At 40.7% G+C, this 15,729-nt stretch overlaps 1 protein-coding gene across 3 annotated transcripts in view; it reads right to left on the bottom strand.

Moving 5' to 3' along the window:
• LOC138939137 (nucleolar protein 4-like) overlaps nucleotides 1-15,729 on the bottom strand; it is a 65,719-nt gene that overhangs the window by 39,087 nt on the left and 10,903 nt on the right. Inside the window, exon 1 of one of the 3 annotated variants that reach the window (XM_070306705.1) lies at nucleotides 15,348-15,712. The exons of the other annotated variants lie outside the window; for them this stretch is intronic. The gene's annotated coding sequence lies outside the window, so the exon portion shown is untranslated. Of the gene's footprint in view, nucleotides 1-15,347; nucleotides 15,713-15,729 lie in introns of those variants that run through there. 3 annotated transcript variants of the gene reach the window in all.

Raw genomic sequence — 15,729 nt, 5'->3', positions numbered from 1 at the left:
AGGCTTTAAATAGATTAGATTGGATTGCTAAACCGAATAAGATCTCGGTTTAGATTTAAGAAAAGAATAATTTTAAAGCATTTCAAATACATTAATTTATCAAAGTATAGCATACTTTCAATATTAATTATATTTTTCAGTAATTCTCTCGTTTTCGAGAAACACTAGAAATATTATTTAAATATTTTTCATCAGTACGATATATACATATGTGTATAAGAGTTTAGTGGATTCAGTCTTCCACATATGTGGAAAGCAAAATTCCGATAAAATATAACAAAACAGTGCATTAGAGTAAAATCTTTCTTCGAACGAAAGCATTTTTGAAAGTGCAGAAAAAAAACATTTATTTGTGTACATTCCAAAATTCCAAAATTAGAACAGATGGACGGTAACTTCGAAGTACTCTTTGCGTATCTTTTATACTCACTCCGTACATATGTAGCAAAAACGAACACCTTGATTCTGTGGAATCTTTCGTTTATAATAATATTTCTCAGTGGAGACAAGTTCGAGATGATCATCGCCTAGGAGCGTTAGGCGAAACAGGAAATTTACGTAAATCGCGACTCGAGTTAACGAGCGATCGTGTTCGATTTGGCATACGTCCAATCGTCGGTCGGCGTTTAGAGAGTGTTCGCGCGACGGGAAGGAGATGGGAGATCAGCAACGGAGTTGGTGGTGGAGAAGGTAGCGCACGACGGGGAGACAAAAGGGGGGAGAAGGAGGAGGGACACAGCGGGTGCGCGTCGAAAGGTGCGTTGTACTCGAACAAAGTGAGATATAATTAGACCGCGCGCATTGCGTATACGCTCCCGCGGGAGCCCACGTGTGAAAGTTGCGCCCATACATCTCGGTCATCGCTAAAAAGATCTCCCGCGTCGATTCGTGCGCGCGACTGGCAAAATAATTGACTTTTTAGGGGAGACGTTCCCCCCGCGTCGCGTCTCTCGCGTGACGCCCGAAACCGCCCCCGAAATAGAACATCGCGGTCTCCCGACAAGCCGAGAGAGACGTCTCTCTTTGTACTATCTGACAATGAGCGACTTCCTCTTCGCCGATTTTTCTTCCTCGAAAAGAAATGCGTATTAAGTTGATGTAATGTTTTTTCGTACATTAATGTAGAATATTATGGCAATGTTTAACGTTTAGTACTCTATAGTTATTTGTTACAAAGAATTTAATGAATTTAATCATGTTTATTAGAAATATCTAAATGACGTTTTCGATAAAGCTTTCGATGATGCTTAAAATAAAATAACCCATCTACTTTCAATTTATTTTAAATACATATTTTCCCAATATATACCATAGACATCAATTTTGCGGCTTCATAAAAAATGCATTTTGAAATTAATGACACAGAGGTTTCGATTTTATCAACGACAGATTTTGTTGCTGATAATAATTGATAGAAACGAATCAAACAGGCTTTTTATATACATATAAATTATCGCCGATATCTTATGACGTGAACGTTGGAATATTTTGTTGGCGCCAGTTTAATTTTCCTTGGAACGTTTGAACGCAAAAACTTGTATAAACAGGCGAATACGGGGGATGATTCTGAACTGAGACCACATCATAGAGACGCGGCGCCTCGGCTACATTCTGCAATCCCCGTAAATAATGGAGGCGATTAAGCGTAATATAGGGTACACACAGGCTACGCGCCGTAATATGGTCCGAAAGGGTACGATGTTTCTGGTGTCGCGCCCAACCCTTGTCATGAAAATAGCCCTTAGCATCGAGAAGCGACGCGTGTGCCAACCTTTAGAGCATACAGCGCGCAATATTACAACAAGTCATAGCAGAACCGAGAGCTACATAAAACTGCACCCGACGCGAATATTTCTTTCTTTTTTTCTTTCTTTCTTTGCAATGGCGCAAATGACGTTGATGCATATCGAGCTCGAGTTTTAATAGATTTTCTCATCATCTTTCGTAGGATTGCGTGTGCTAAATTTGAGAAGCTTCTTTGAGAAGCCAAATTGCTATAAATTATCTTTATAGCGAATATAGGAAAGTTTTAAAGACATACGATACAAATAACGCTATACACGTATATTTCCAGGAGGGGGAAAAAAAAAAAGGTATTATTGAAACTCTTGACGTAGTTTATGTGAAATTTGAAAATTTCTGTATAAATCTTGTAGAACGAGGTCTAAGTCAGAATAGATGCACGGAGCAGATTGGAACGTTGACGTAGAAGAAGCCGCCTCTGGTTTTTGTTGGCGTTCCGAAGAGACCGGAGGCATCCGACCTCATTTCCACAGCGTTCAGAGTCGCTTCCGTTCTCGGATCATCGATTTCGCCGAGATTCGCTTCGTTACCGTTCAGCTATCGAATGAGAGCCGCTGTCGTGTCGAGACTCATTGTCAAAGATCTTGGCAACTTTAGGAGAGTGGGCGTTGCTGGCGGTGGTGTAGAAGAGCGACTGTCGGTAGTTGATAGTTTTCGTACGGTCATCGTCCATGTGCGTGCGCGCGCACACACACGCACCCATGCACGCGAACGGATGCATCTACCTACGTGCATCCGTGCATACATTGCATCGTTCTAACACGAGAACCCGTTATGGAGATACCTTAATGCGTATCTCGTACTTGAGACCTCCCTCCCCTCTTTCATTGTGTATATAACGCGCGATAACGTGGATTCCCTGTGAAGTGAAGTAATATCGATGCCATGTGCAATACGCGTTTAAATGTCTATCGGAGACGGATGTGTACGTGACGCGCGCACGTATGCACTCGTGCATACGCTTTTGCAAGGCTAACCTTGTCTTTTATGCCACACGACGTACGGTTTGGCTTCGGGTCTCGCGTTATGTATCGATCTCCCGCGTAGAGTGTCGTATCGCGACCGAGCTAAAGCTGCTCGAAAAAAAAAAAAAATGTCTGCATTGACTTTTCGAAAATCAACAGGGCGAGGCACTTACGAGATTACGATTAAGCGGGACACGCGCTGAAACGCGTATCGATCTATGATTTACGATCGACGCCGCGAATAATTCGTAAGCTCGTTATTCGTTCGCATTTCGTTGGAGTGACGCTGAGAGATTCGAGTGTGCGGCGAGTGTATCGACATCCGTTAAAATCAAATACAGGCGGCTTTTTATATAAGAGGACTCGCGTGAAAAAACCTGGACGCGATCAATGAGTTGATGATTCTTGTGGTCAGGTAATTTTTTACGCGCAAAGACGTTCCTCTGGAACTGCCGTATGAAAGCCGCGGTGAGAAGATTTACATATAACGAATACGTCTTAATTATACCCTTGTAAACGCGATAACTTTATGTCATTTAAATTTGTTTCGCGTATCCTATACAATCCAAATTATTTCACTTGATCACGATGCAAGATCCGAATGCAACATTCGAAGAATTCGTAATCTACCACCTATCCTTGATGTTTCGCGAAGGACGTGCATTTCAAAATATATTTTTTCATTTCTAAAATATTCAATTATATCCGTAGATAAAAATATCAGTGTTTGCGAAAATACTTTCACTTTCCTTGTGAATCCCCCCCCCCCCACCGCTCGTAAATCACGCTTAGTCTGCGTTTCATTCCCCAAGTTCACGTACTTGGCGTTCGAAAAATACTCGCATGATGTTAAGTCGGTACGTGCTTAAAGAGCTTAATCATCTACACGCGCCGATCCAGCCGAGACATGAACGCTGAATGACGATGACGCTCTACCATATTAGTTGCACCTTCGTCTCCAACACATATGTATAGATATATGCGCAGCGAAAGAAAGAGGGAGGGAGAGAGAGAGGAGATATTGGCTAACCAATCTACCCGACTCTTGAGAAACTTTTCGTGACATTTTATGGTGGACAAGCTACAAAGTAATCGTAATCGATTCTCAACTTTTTGAAATAAACTCGCGATCGATCATTTAATTAATTTATTACAAGGATGTAAACAATTGACACGTCTTCTAATTATTTATAAATTAAAATTAATTTAAGATTAAATTATTTACATTTTATAAATTTAATTTTATAAGTTTTATTTTAGTTTAATTATTTAAAATACTATTCTCATTGAGAAGAATATTGATGATCTTTTTCGAAAGATATCGGAATAAAACTAATTTTATAATAATCTTGTGTATAATGAATCCTATGATATAAATAGAGACAACGACTCGTTTAAACCATGATTAGAGCTAATTGCGCTGTTGGCTGATATCAGGCAATAGTTGATAGTGACTGCTAACGCAGAAACCTTTAGAATCTCCTGATAGACATAACGATTAGCGGAATGCAAGGAGGAAATCCAGGCGGAAATCGGGATGACTAGCGGATGTTCCAAATTGTGGATGAAGTAGTACCATTTCCTCCACAAATCAATACCAGGTATAGTCGGACAAAGCACGCACGATTAGGAATTAGCGATCACGCGATGGATTGCCAGCTAGGGAATCCTTTCTTTAGGAGGCATTAGAGATAGTCTCCTCTATATATTATATACCTCATTTCTTTATCATAATTACATATGTTGCACATATTGATTAATCGTAAGCTATTTATTTTTCTATATTCGCTATTGGATTACGTCCATAGCCTTGATTTCGATTGATGTAAAAATTTATTTATCGTTTTAATTTAGCTCGGAAAATTAAAAAATAAATTACGCATTAAATTCAGAATCACGTTAAATGATGGTAGTACGTCGAAAGTACGTTAATGCGTCGCTTCTTTGTATCGCTTCGTATCGCACCTATCTCGTTTCGACGACATCAAAGTTCACAATCGTAGATTTCAATTAGTCGCATCTCAAATGTAGCGATGCAGTACGCATCAATGTCGCACCGATGCCTACCGTCGTAGGGTTGGAGTATCCCGACCCGCGCGCGCGCGCGCGCGCGCCCAGCGGCGGCGTGCGCGTGGTACATAATCGAAATGCAAAACGGCACGGGTGCGTCTCTGGATCGATGATATTAGGCGTGATAAGTTATCTCCGACTCGCCCCGTAATAACGGCACCGCGGGAACGTGATTAATGCACTCGCGCTAGTAAGACACTAGAATCGCAGTTCGCACGGCATAATTAATCCGCCGCTGCCAGATTAAACCTGCGGGGCTACAGAGATGTTGATGATTTTACTGAAACGCGGGGCGCGGGAAAGGAAGGCGTACAGTTCTAGAACAGTTATGACCTTCAGGCGTCGTTTCATTGCCATTTTATAATCACGATCGCGTTTCGTTGCGAATTGAGTTTAGATTCTGATTAGATTGCGAGCGACGAAAGAGCATGCGAATTCTCTCCGAATAATTAATGCAGCTGATAAATCGATTCCAAATTTTGATCGAGTGATTACGAGCGTTAATGATTACGGCGATCGATTGTAAAGCGGGGAATGAATTACGGAGGGAAAGAAAGGTGGCGAATTACTATGTTACTCTCTCCTGGAGAGTAATTGAATACCTGTTCGATACTTGGTCCGAGACTTACGTGGATATGTGATAAAAATCCAGCGTAAAAAAATCCCCTTTCGAATCACGCCCTATGACCGTGCACGCCGATATTACGGGGCATTACCATAACTACCGCAGCATTATGGCAATTTTCAATTTTGCCGCACTCTCGATCGAGCCTCCTAAATGACTTTACCGCTACTATACTGTACGACGAAAGAAAAATTCGACGGATGCAAACACGGGGAGATTCGATGACGAGGAAATCATCGAGAAATCCGTTTTGCGATACTATATCAATCGCGCGTGCGACAGAGATGATTCTAAAGGTTGACGCGTCGTCGAGATACGTCCGATTAAAAATCTTTTCTTCCACGATAGATAAATTAGCCTTACCTTTGTTTCATTAGGATCATAAAACGGGAGCGACCACGTATCTTTGTCTTTCGAACTTACCTGAAAAGAAAAAAGAAGGCGCGTGTGTTAATGCAAATTAATCGATCTTTTAATTAATTGAATTCTTTTCAACGTGTAATTACACGACTCTTTTGACTATGGCAACGAAAAGTTTATACGGAGATTGATGTGTTTTTACGATCGATTAGATCGATTAGATGAAGTGAAAGAGTTAGAACGTTGCGGGCGATGAGATACGGTGGTTTTATCGTGAAATAGAGCTCGCGTAGTTGCTTCTAAAAGTATATTTCTGGTAACGGTGTAAGATCGACAGGATTCCTTCGTGAAAATAACGGAGAAAGGCGGCATGAAAGGTTTCGTTTCTCCGAGAATCAAACCGTACAGCATAGATACATCTTCTTTCGCCTTTTTCATTCGAATTTATGCGGAATTTCAAATTCGTAAAATATTTTCAGCAATTTATAAACACAAATGTGTTAAAAAAAAAAAAAAAAAAAAAAATTCTTTCCTCTAATTTAAAGACACAGTCCACATGGAAAATATATGTATTTTTGTAAATAAAACAGAGATTTTATTTTCATCAATTTTTAAAGTATCATCGTTTAAAATATAAAACTCGATATTAATGTTCGATTGTGACATCTGATTTTGATATCCACTTTATTCTTTATACGTAAACGTTTATCTTTTTCCGCTTTTTGAACAGTGTCATACATCGCGCGCAATCAAACGGCAAGAGAGTGCGACTCTTTATTTCTCTCGCTCGCGCCCGTCATCCCGCTTCTCATCTTTCATTTCCTCAAAGAACCAACCGTCCGCCGGTTTCCACTCCGACTTTATTTCCATGGTCGCCGCCGCGTCGCGCATCGTTTCGCGAGCTTCCTGCGAGAGAAGACCGACTTCCAACGAACGTTACCTCTGACATTCGCGAAACGAAATGCATGCTGCGTCGCCGAGAAAGAGATCGGAGCCGCGGGCATCGCGGCCGCATCGTAAACTGACTCTCGGGGAGATCGCTCCGCTGCGTTTCACCGAAGTAAAAATACGAAAAGCGAAAAGTTCCCGCTATATGATTCGATACACATGCGGCGTGTTTTAACACATCTTAAAGATTATTCCTAATTTTTTTTTTATGCATCCGTGGTCTTTTGTTATCGCGGTATACACAGCCCGTTAACAATATTAAGTCTCTCTGCGTATAAAGAGGGAAGGGCGTAATTATTTACGATTTATATTAATAAGTTTCCGCGATAGATTTCAATGATTTAACTATTTCCTAGCGTGATCAAAAAAACCTTCTATATACGTTGCTCGTGTAAAGTAATATCTTCCACGAAAAAGAGCATGCGGCAAAATGAATTCTCGATTTTATTAACTAATCGAATATCTGCTTTAATATCTAGAATTTCTAGAGTGTCGTCGATTGATATGAACCACGTGTATCGGGCAGAATTTTTAAAAGTTTCACAGAGTTTGATATTTAAATAATTAAAAATTTTTTAATATTTTTTTGCGGATACTTAAAATTTCGCAATTATAATTTGTGACAATTATAAAAGTCTTCTGTGAAATGACTTATGGACTTTAATATCGCATTTCCAAGACATTTGTTATCATTCTTGCTTTCGCGTCGTTGCAAAAGATGAGTAATATCCGAGTATTATACCTTTACACCCCAGTACATTTTTCTTTATCTCTTATATTTTAAAACTACAGAAATTATAAAACTGTATGATAAACCAAATTTTTCAACGAATTACACAATCGTACTATGAATTCAATTCAATCTTATTTACCACGATTCTTATTCGCGTCATTTGTTAAAAATTATCGACAGGCAATTTGGTGACCCAATGGCATCAGATTTCGATCTCTCTCTCTCTCTCTCTCTCTCTCTCTCTCTCTCATTCGCCGTGCTACCCATTACAAATCCATAAACATACAAACATACACATATACTCTCTCTCTCTCTCTCTCTCTCCCTACGAATTACTCGCGATGAATAACCATTACTTAAGTACGAACAATGCCGGCGACCCAACCCAGCACGCAACTGAATGTACAGTTTATACGCGCGCATGCAAATATGGATAAACCACAAGCGTGAAAAAAAAAACGAATTTGTTCGAGGAGGCATATCTACCGAATCATTCTCCACAAAGTACATTCCATCATTTCTTCGATGCATTAAGATTAATCTTTAAATACAATATACGTATGGACGGAAAATTCTTTTCGTCATAATTTAATAAAGTTCTTGCTCAAAAATTCGAACAATTTATTTTTCTTTTTTTTATTTATTTAATTTATCATAATTATTTATTATATATATATATATAATTTATTTAAATTTTAAATATATAAATATAAAATTCTGAACAAGTAGCTAATTGCAAGTAGTGGTGCAAATTTTCGCCACACATATATAGGGCGCGTTACGCCCTTTAATAACGTGAAAACTCTCGCAGGTCTTCGTTACACATCTAGGTGGTAGAACGGGGACGAGCTCCGCTAAGAATTCAATTAACGGTAATTATATGGTGACCCACCCCTCGTTACTTTTCCCCCGCCAGTATTTCCCCAACCCTCCGCGAGATCTTCCCCCGCTGTCGATTCGGACGCAGCTGCAGGTGTATTCGCATATACAAAAGAGGGGAGCGAGTGAAGGAGAGTCCTTGCCAGAAAGTTTGCGCAAAGTCCCATTTGGGGTGGTTGAAACCGACCCGCGCTCCTTTCATCCCTTTCCTCCCTCTCAATCCTCTCCCTCGTTTCTTTCAGACCACCGCGAAAATGGGGCTTGCATTTAATGTTCGATGGAAGGTCCTTAAGAATTGGCCGCGGTATCCGCTGGATGTATACCGATTGGCTAATTGTGTGTTCCGAGTTTTGAGGTTACGGCGGGGTTGAATCGGCGCTTTTATTCCCGTGTCTGGATAAGGGCAGCGGCGGTGGCGGAGCCTGCCAAATCCGACGTTAGCCCCCAGTCTATAGGTGTTTCGAAATCCTCTTTACCGCGGCATGGTGCAACGAAAGGGCTGCAACGCGGACTTCCCCGGCAACTTTAGCCGCATATTTAATCTCCTGGCGCGCTTTCAAGAGGACACTATCTTTAAATAGGCGTTGTGTAAAATAAATTTCGACTTTAAATGAACATTTTCAAAATTATTCCACTATTTTCATTCAGCTCTCATTAAGATATTATGTTAAAAATTAGCCAAACTTTAATATCGATATATATCGTACAGATCGCTGAATAGAAAGAATACAGATATATTAATAATATCTCGAGCTTTAAGAAGATAATATTTGGGGAAAAAACAAGAATGCTCTTAAATTTTAAAAGATTGATTTGAAGTAATATATAAACTTGTAATTCATTAAAGCAAAACTATTTATCTATTTTAGAAATGTTACAACATCTTTCATACTTTAAAAACTGTGATGGCAAGAATATCCTAAACGTTCTAGTAAATTACGATTGCATCAAACGTTAGACGAATTAGATTCTCAAGTTTGATAAGAAATTAAATCAGCTCCATTGGAATATTGATTTTTCTCTTTCAATCTTCGACATATCAAAGAGAACGTCTTATAAGTTAGCGGAACAAAATGAGCAGAATCAATTCTAATTAATATTTTTATTTGTTGCTCATTTGTTGCTAAAAACTTGCCAAAGACAAATATTTGTCGCTCTGCAAGTTAAAAAAAAAAAAAAAAAAATGATCCGCTAAAAGAAGATTAAGTTAGCGGGACAATGTATATAGTACATAGCAACAAAATTGTACATAACAATAATATAAGAATTTGTTGCCAATTCGTTGCTCTCGAAATATACAAGTTTCAAATTCGTTGCTTGCAAAATAAATATAAATAATGTCAGAAAGCTGCACAGCGTGCAAACTTACAAGAGTAAACCATCAGAAAAAAATGTGTTGCTCGCTTAAATTTGCTACTGATATATTTGTTGCTTTTGAAATATGCAACTTTCAAATTTGTTCCTTGCAAAATAAGTATAAATAATGCCGGAAAACGGCACAGCGTGTAAGCTTACAAGAGTAAACCGTTGGAAAAAAATTTGTTGCTCGCTTAAATTTGATACTGACTGAATTGATATTGTCCGAATTTGTTGCTCTCGAAATGTGCCAGTTCCGAGTTTGTTGCTTGCAAAATAAATATAAATAATGCCGGAAAACCACACAGCGTGCAAACTTACTTATTTATACTTATTTTGCAAGCAACAAATTTGGAAGTTGTATATTTCGAGAGCAAGAAATTTTTTTCTTTGACAACTTTTTAGCAACAAATGAGAAACAAATAAAAATAATTGGAATTGATTCTGCTCATTTTGTTCCGCTAACTTATAAGACGTTCAAAGAGATGATTAGAAGAGTAATTATCAAATTAATTACAAACACTACCGGGAGATGTAATGACAGCTCTTAAAATGACAAGAATCGATATACAGTACACTGATATTTTTAAGATACTACTATTACACATCATGTCTTGCAAATATAAATACGATATGACAATTAGTCGGTTTTTACAAGGATTTTTTCAAAGCACATATTTGAGTTAGAAGCAACAAGCCTCTTTTTATCATTAACACTTTTTTTTTTTTTTTTTTTTTGTTACGCAATTTTGGCGCGTGCCGGTCAGTATGCAGTCGGACGCACATATGTCGAATGAACAGGCAGTTATCGCCGGTAAATTTCGACGCGTGCGATATGTAATATCAATTAAAAGCGTGCAGCCATAACTATGCTGCGAGGGGAAAGCTCGTGTCGAAATACCGTATCGAATATTTTTCAATTCTGTGCGCAGTTGGAGAAAAAATCACGAAAGAGGTGAAAAAAAACGGGACAGAGATAGAGAACCAGAAAGAAATAGAGAGAGAGAGAGGGGGGGGGCGAACAAGCGCACCCGTTTTTATTGAGTTTGCAAAAAAACATATTCGTTTTCCGCGTACTTCCGCGAACACCTTCCGCCTTCTCCCTCTCACCCCTTTCCGCCCTTCTCTATCTCTCTCTCTCTCTCTCTCTCTATACTCGTTTTTCTATCCTCTCTATTGGCACTGACGTCCTATCCGCCGCGCTATCCACCAGAAGAGAGACAGCTCACCTAGTAGGGGAAGATAAAACAATTTGATAAATCGCTCGTGGCGCGAGGGGTTGCGCCGCCCTTTATTCCCGTGTCATTGTGTACCATGAACTATATATAATACACGCTATACTCGTTCGGAAACTCGTCGTGGGTTAACCGTTAAAGCCGCGCGGCAGCGTACCGTACCGTAGATAAGTGTTAGGTATCAACTTGTTGCATTAATTACAGCGGGAAGGCTATTAGCCATCGATTCGCGCGAAACCTCGCCACTCCATGTAGTTAGCCTCTCTTGCACGTTTCTCCGCGTGCACGCGGTCGCGCGCGCACGTTGTCCCGCAATGTGTATGTATACGCACGTGCGAATATCCGAACGCAGATGCGACACATGGGCCGCGTATCCTCCTCAACTTTTCGCGTCACTTCTCGTTTCGGCGCGACGTGTAACCCTAAGTACGACACACCGGAAAGTACCATATATGCGAAGAGAACACGAAAATCCTATGATCAACATCGAACAATGTCACGACGATCAAATGATTTATCAATCGTGCGATTCGGTATTATTTTTATGAAATAACTAAAATTGTAAAATTATATAATTTGAAACTCTTTATACAGCCGATTATTGCGTTACGGATTCGTCAAATCACTTTATTCGATTACAGATTTGTATCAATTAATGTGCGCGTGGATTTCATGTATATTTAACAAATAATTATAAGATACGCACAACGTTCGATATAATAGAGTTAACGCGTAACGGCGATAATAGAAAATTCTCTAATCGAGAAGCGCGCTCGCGCGCACCGAATGGTCTCGCACGTTTTCATGATATCGCGCAGTGCATTCGCTTTGGATGCATTTTAAGCGAAAGGAAGGTGTTTGCAGGAGCGGATACGTGAACCGGAAGTGGTCGCTAACACTGCGCTTGGCTGCCGGCAATTACGCGGACCCATCTCTATCAACTCGACAAGGCGCGCGAGTGTAAATTCTCATGTGCATTTAGGTCCCCGGTCTGGATAGCACATGTATGCGCGTATATCCGTGACGCGGTTATTCCTCGTATACGTCTTATGTGTGCGAGTATATGTGTGTATTCGACGACCGGATGAAAAGAAAAAAAAAATCGCACTACTCTTTCTCTTACTCTCTCTCTCTCTCTCTCTCTCTCCCCTCTTCCGTCCTGGCGGTCGGCTTACCTTGATGATGCGAGATATCACGCGAATGCACAAGTAAACACGTGCACGCGTGTTTCGCACGTGTATGTGAGATGGCAGGAGGAGAGAGAGAGGCCAGTAGGTACCCGTAACTAGAGACTCGCCGTCTGCTTTTATATGCGTGATCGGCGAATTAAAATTAATTATCCCGTGTCTCTATCTCTGATTTGACAATCCCGTAGTTTTTCTTTCTTTTTATTTTTAAAGAACACTCGATATCTCTCTCTCTCTCTCTCTCTCTCTCTCTCTCTCTCTCTCTCTCTCTCTGTCAATGAAAAGCCGCTATATTTCGTTAACTTTTGAAATTATCAAATAACCATTTGGCATTATAATGTGAAAGAGTGATCCGCACTTTAATCGTCGTGCAAGTACATTTTGTAATGGTGATATGTTTGCGAAAATTTCTGTAGAGAGGGGGGGGGGAAGGGATTCCTAGGACACAACCCAATCCTCTTCATTTCCCGAATGCCAATGTAGAACGTTGACATGCCAACGTTCGATTACAAATGAGAAAGGGAACACTCGATGCCCGCGGCATCATTAGCGCGATCGGAGTCGGTTTCTGCGAGTCACGTGTATCGATGTGTGTGTACGTATGGTATCGAGTTACGACGCGCGTTAAATTCAAAAAGGTCGATATTTTGAAATGCCATCGCCAGGGGTTGTCCGGGGGCTATTTTGAGTATGCCGTATGTAACTGTATAGAGAGAGCGAGAAGGAAAGACAGAATGTGTGTCTGTATGTGAAAGAGAGAGAGAGAGAGAGAACGCGAACACACAACCCGTCAATAATCCACTGAATAAACTATCGTCTACCTCTGCCCGCGCAAACCACCCACCCGTCCACCACACAATTCCACTCAAGCGCCACGTACAGCCGAGGCATATATCACACACACGAGGCCTGCGTATGTCTGTATACGATCGTAGGTATCGTGCACGCATATATGGTATGGGGGTACTTGCTAATATATGTACCGCACCTGAACGGACATACATTAAGCGCACGTGTGCGATGTGGCGGGGGATGGAAGGGTGGAGACCGTACACTCGACCAGCGCGACGAGGTAGTCACGCGGAGAAGACGCGACGCGATGGCTACAAACGATAAAATTTTGACCAACAAACTCCCAAGATGAAAAGAAGTTCGATATTCTAAAAATATATTGACATAATAATTATACGATTCTATTTCTCGCTTTCGAAGAAATTATATATCGTTTTATTAATGAACTATTATATAATTTCAATAATATCAGAAGGGATATATACATACATATATATAAAAGAATTTTTACACGAAATTTTAATAAACTTTACGCATATTTTATATCGTATAAAAATAGCCTTATAAGAGCATTATATCCTCGGTGGAAATACTTAATGTTTATTTAATTAGCTTCCTTGTTCGAGCTCAAGCGTCCATCGGTGCAACGCTGGCGAGTCACCTATATACGAAGAGCGCGATGTATTATTGACACCACAACCCCCAATGTAGCCTGCCACCGCCAACCCTCTATGTACGCTCCCTTGTTCGGAATTGGACAGGTATATGCGCATATATGCGTGCACGTACATATATATATATATATATATATACACATATATACACGTCTGGGCATTAATACCGGGTGGCAAGTTGCGAACTGGCCGATCGCCGTTCTCGTCTCTCTTGCGTTCTGCCGACTGTCGTAGAAAATGTCGCGTCAAGTGCGTTCATTATGCGTCGCGGCGTTTAACTCGCCGCGCATCGATTTTTCTTATCGGAGCATCTCCCGGCGAGAAAAAGAAACTTTATCTCTCAACACTTTAAAGTCGCTCAAAAACTCGATATATCTCCATGCCGTATTTTCCCCGTTTCTCGCCTTTACCTCATAAATTAATCATATGGCGTTTTATCGCGTGGCCACGATCGAGTCGTCGACTCGATCGCATCGACTCGGGTTATCGATTATCATCGGGAAAGCCGATGATGAGATGAATTACTTTTATTTTATTACTGACTCTATGCCAATATTTACGTATGAAAATTTTAAAACAGTAGATCACACGGGTTTAAAACGGTGGTAGAAAACAGTCGATATTATATTTCTTGTCAATTACGTAGCTTGAGGTAGGTTCGAAATTCGGGAGCTTGAAGCCCTTTCGGACGGTCTCGCGGCTAATTTGCCGGATCGTCTCAGTTACTCCGAGACTAGCTCGCTACGAAGAGGCGGGAGCAGCCGCTTATCCGCGTATCTCTCGCTCTACGTATATGAATAATGAAATGTACGACGTTCGGTATAATTACCAACGGAGCGTCGCATCCGGTCTCAATTCAGACGATCGTCAATTTTCGGGATAATCGGCGAATCCGGTCGACTGGGGTTCTGGATATTTTCAGGGACAGATTTAATTACGCCGAGGAGGAGAGTCGGAACGAAGTCGGAGAAGAGCAAGCGGAGGAAACCAGCGGAGAGAACGACGACGGAGAAGAGAAGGCGCGCGGGAGGATAAAGAGATGCCAGAGATCCCTGACTTTGTGCCTATCTTTGGATCAGCTTCTCCACCCTTAGTGACGAAGTACGAACCTACGTCGATTAGTCGGAATTAACTTGGAGCGCGCGCGCGCGCGCGTTCACGCTCGCACACGCAAGAGTACTTCGCTTGGCCCAGGTCCGGGACCGCGGATTACCCGACGATAAACGAATTCACTCGCTGTTAATTGACTTCGGGGAGAGTAATCGCGAGTAAAACTTTCACGTCGCGCGTGATCTACGAGCACGCTTTTGATTGGCAGCGTAGCGGGAAGGAACGATGGTGAGAAGACTGGGAAAGCATGAAATTTATAGGATCGCGTCTGTGCTCCCGACATATTCTTCAATTAAGATCGGATGCCTCGTTTTCCGCGCGACGCAGGACGGAATGTTTAAACATTCGCGTTCGTATGAGGACGAATTCTTGTTTTATCCAAACTTGTCTTTCCGCTTAGATAAGAAAATCGTGTATCGCTCAGTGTCAGTGGTCGATGATTTTTTAAAATCATTCGAATTAAAGAACTAACAATTTTCTTATAAAATTTTATACGCTGAACAAATTGAGATAATTTACTTTACCAAGCATTCTATTACATCAAAAATTTTATGGCGTTTTATATTCGTCTAAGTCTAAAATGTTGGAAAAATCCAATTATATTACTTACTTAGGAGTTCACTGTATCAAATATCGTCCTTCCATTGTCCTTGGCAAAATGAAACAAATGCTGATCGATAACTTTTTTTAATCTCACATAACGCACAAAGAGAACTCACGCTTGTATCATCCAGATACCGTCGCATATCTTTGTCTCCAAGTACGAACAATTTCACTGGGATGCGACACATGGATGCTTTTTGCTAGCAAATTTAGTACTAGTGGACCAGCGACTCGACTCGAACGTTTCTATCGGCTTACATCAGGTAGCGAACTAACTATAAGACCGGCCAGCGGCCAGTTTCGTTTCGAAAATTACTTATAGTTACCAATGGTACCGTTAGGTATATACAATATATTTCTCGGTATTTGAAAATTCAAAAGAAAAAAAG

Source organism: Polyergus mexicanus, unplaced genomic scaffold, assembly GCF_030449975.1.
Source record: "Polyergus mexicanus isolate NDT 795.1 unplaced genomic scaffold, iyPolMexi1.0 SCAF_14, whole genome shotgun sequence".
In the NCBI taxonomy this organism is placed as follows: domain Eukaryota; kingdom Metazoa; phylum Arthropoda; class Insecta; order Hymenoptera; family Formicidae; genus Polyergus; species Polyergus mexicanus.
The sequence above is the reverse complement of the archived record's forward strand: the minus strand, read 5'-3'. Positions and strand labels throughout refer to the sequence as shown.